Source organism: Ciconia boyciana, chromosome 8 (assembly GCF_034638445.1).
Source record: "Ciconia boyciana chromosome 8, ASM3463844v1, whole genome shotgun sequence".
NCBI lineage: Eukaryota > Metazoa > Chordata > Aves > Ciconiiformes > Ciconiidae > Ciconia > Ciconia boyciana.
This window is the reverse complement of record NC_132941.1, coordinates 24,652,777-24,656,553: the sequence shown is the minus strand read 5'-3', so window position 1 is coordinate 24,656,553 and position 3,777 is coordinate 24,652,777. Positions and strand designations below refer to the sequence as shown.

Sequence of the window (3,777 nt, the reverse complement as noted above, 5' to 3'; positions counted from 1 at the left end):
CTTCCTTTGGCCTTTTCCCTAAAAAACCTGTAACATCTCCAATTCTTTTGTTTAATCCCAAATTTTCATTCCACCCCCAGGCTTCCTACAGTAAATTCTATACTACTTTACACAGTAGTCCCTTTTAGTTTGCATAGCACTTGGGAGAGTTTAATCTATTGAATCACCTTAGTAAGTGTTGTGGCTTAGCCCCAGTCAGCAATTAAGTACCACACAGCCTCTCGCTCACCCTCTCCCCCACCCCGGTGCGATGGAGGAGAGAATGAGAAGAGCAAAAGTAAGAAAACTCGTGGGTTGAGATAAGAACAGTTTAAAAATTGGAACAAAATAATAATAAATTGTAATGAGAAGGAAAACAACAAGAGAGCGAGAGAGGAACAAAACCCAAGGGAAAAGAAAAACAAGAAAGAAGTGATACAACTGCTCACCAGCTGCTGACCAATGCCCAGCCAGTCCCCGAGCAGTGACCGCTACCCCCCCCGGACAACTCCCCCCCCGTTTATATGCTGAGCATGACGTCATATGGTATGGAATAGTCCTTTGGTCAGTTTGGATCAATTATCCTGGCTGTGCCCCCTCCCAGTTTCTTGTGCACCTGGCAGAGCACGGGAAGCTGAAAAGTCCTTGACCAGTGAAAACAGCACTTAGCAACAGCCAAAACATCAGCGGTGTTATCAATATTATTCTCATACTAAAATCCAAAACACAGCACTATACCAGCTACTAGGAAGAAAATTAACTCTATCCCAGCCAAAACGAGGACATAGATTTCTGTACAGTGACAATGGCTCAGTCATTCACCTTTGATGGTCTTAGGGGTGACTGATTCAGATGGATCAGGTTGTCAGCATTCTCCACCCTGTCATTTTTCCTCTGATCACGGTCTGTGTCCATTTTGAACAGTCATTAGCCAGATATCCTTACGGTGTGCTTATGTGCAGTTTATCATAGCTTATCCTTGCATTTGGAGAGAAGGGATGGATCCGGAAACCTTAGAGATAGCAGTTTTTTCACAGAGAGCTTTTTTCAGTGCTCTTTTCATTTCCTAGTTCCTCAGACAGTAAATGAAGGGGTTTAGGATGGGAGTGACAATAGTACACACAGCTGACACAAGCTTATTCAAGTCAAAAGGGTCGATCTTCTTGGGCTGGGCATACATGCAGAGGGTGGCTTAGAAGGAAATGGTGACCACAGTTAGGTGGGAAGAACACGTGGAGAAGGCTTTCTTCTTACTTTGGGTATTGGGGTTGTGCAGGATTGTCATGATAATTAATAGCTAGGAGACAATAGTGATGAAGAGGGGAACAAGCAGTATGAATAAGGCCAACACAAAGTCCACCATCTCTGCCAGTGACATAATCGTGCAGGCGAAGTTCAGCACAGGGCTAATGTCACAGAAAAAATGGTTGATAGCATGGGGACCACAGAACTTCAACTAAGAAATGAAGGAAATCTTGATCAAAGACACAGTGAACCCACTGAACCAGGAGACAACTACCAGGTATATGCACATTTGGTATGTCATCATGACCGGAGAGTGCAATGGCTGACAGATGGCCACATAGCGATCATATGCCATTGCAGAGAGAAGGACACACTCAGTGCACATGAAGGAGGTGAAGAAAAACAGTTGGGTCATGCATCCCACAAAGGAAATACTCCTGTCTTCAGCGATGAAATTTGCCGAGAGTTTAGGGATAGTGACTGAGATGTACCAGACCTCAATGAAGGAGAGGTGACCAAGGAAAAAATACATGGGTTTGTAGAGCTCACAGTTTGTCTTGATCAGGGCAATGATGACCACGTTCTCCAAAACAGTTAAAATGTAGGTCAGCAGAAATGCTATGGAGAACAATACATGTAAGTCTGCTAGGGCTGGGAAGCCTAGCAAGAGGAACATGTGGACCTGAGTAGAAGTCTTTTCCTCCATGCAGAGAAGTGCAGAGCTGAGCCTTGGAGATTAAACAAAACATAGACCAGGAAAAAAGAAAGCAGAGTATAAGACAGTTAAAAGTTACACAAAAATTCCAATCCCTAGATAGGATTTGTCTGACTAAGCTTTAGATGCTTGCCTTGTAGGTTGGAAGTAAATAAACTTGGAAGTAATGATATTTTAGTATCATAGAATCATAGAATCATAGAATCATTTAGGTGGAAAAAGACCCTTAAGTCATCAAGTCCAACCGTTAACCTAACACTGCCAAGTCCACCATTAACCACATCTACATGTCTTTTAAATACTCCCAGAGATGGTGACTCAACCAATTCTCTGGGCAGCCTGTTCCAACACTTGACAACCCTTTTGGTGAAGAAATTTTTCCTAATATCCAATCTAAACCTCCCCTTGTGCAACTTGAGGCCATTTCCTCTTGTCCTATCACTTGTTACTTGAGATAAGAGACCAACACTCACCTCGTTACAATCTCCTTTCAGGTAGTTGTAGAGAGCAATGAGGTCTCCCCTGAGCCTCTTTTTCTGCAGGCTAAACAACCCCAGTTCCCTCAGCTGCTCCTCATAAAACTTGTTCTCTAGACCCTTCACCAGCTTTGTTGCTCTTCTTTGGACATGCTCCAGCACCTCAATGTCTCTATTGTAGTGAGGGGCCCAGAACTGAACACAGTGTTCAAGGTAGGGGCTCACCTTATGGAAAAGGACAAGAAACAAAATCAATAATGCATGACAGAATTAATCCTCTTGGAATATTTCTGTTCCTCTTGGAATGTTTCTGAACTGTTCATTCCTCATTTCCTATTATTTTTAATTATGTATGTGATGACCATGACTAGAAACATCATCACCACTGTTCTGGCTTCGGTTTACTCCTGTTCACTGGAATTCTGGAATTAGTCCTTGGAGACCTGCTCTAGTCCTCCACGATGCTGCCCAAGACCGTAGCTGTTTGGATCACTATGTCCTCGTTTTGGCTGGGATAGAGTTAATTTTCTTCCTAGTAGCTGGTATAGTGCTGTGTTTTGGATTTTAGTATGAGAATAATATTGATAACACCGCTGATGTTTTGGCTGTTGCTAAGTGCTGTTTTCACTGGTCAAGGACTTTTCAGCTTCCCGTGCTCTGCCAGGTGCACAAGAAACTGGGAGGGGGCACAGCCAGGATAATTGATCCAAACTGACCAAAGGACTATTCCATACCATATGACGTCATGCTCAGCATATAAACGGGGGGGGAGTTGTCCGGGGGGGGTAGCGGTCACTGCTCGGGGACTGGCTGGGCATTGGTCAGCAGCTGGTGAGCAGTTGTATCACTTCTTTCTTGTTTTTCTTTTCCCTTGGGTTTTGTTCCTCTCTCGCTCTCTTGTTGTTTTCCTTCTCATTACAATTTATTATTATTTTGTTCCAATTTTTAAACTGTTCTTATCTCAACCCACGAGTTTTCTTACTTTTGCTCTTCTCATTCTCTCCTCCATCGCACCGGGGTGGGGGAGAGGGTGAGCGAGAGGCTGTGTGGTACTTAATTGCTGACTGGGGCTAAGCCACAACACTTACTAAGGTGATTCAATAGATTAAACTCTCCCAAGTGCTATGCAAACTAAAAGGGACTACTGTGTAAAGTAGTATAGAATTTACTGTAGGAAGCCTGGGGGTGGAATGAAAATTTGGGATTAAACAAAAGAATTGGAGATGTTACAGGTTTTTTAGGGAAAAGGCCAAAGGAAGGTAAAGAAAGATATCAAGCACGGAAAAATGAAGAGGAAAGGAGATAAAAGGGACTGGTTATGCATAAGCAGGCTGTTGGTCAATACACTTGTCTGGCCAACCG

General features: G+C 43.4%; 1 pseudogene; it reads right to left on the bottom strand.

The window, feature by feature from the left end:
- Positions 1–952: 952 nt before the first annotated feature.
- LOC140655627 (olfactory receptor 6B1-like) lies at positions 953–1,930 on the bottom strand (annotated as a pseudogene).
- Positions 1,931–3,777: the final 1,847 nt, after the last annotated feature.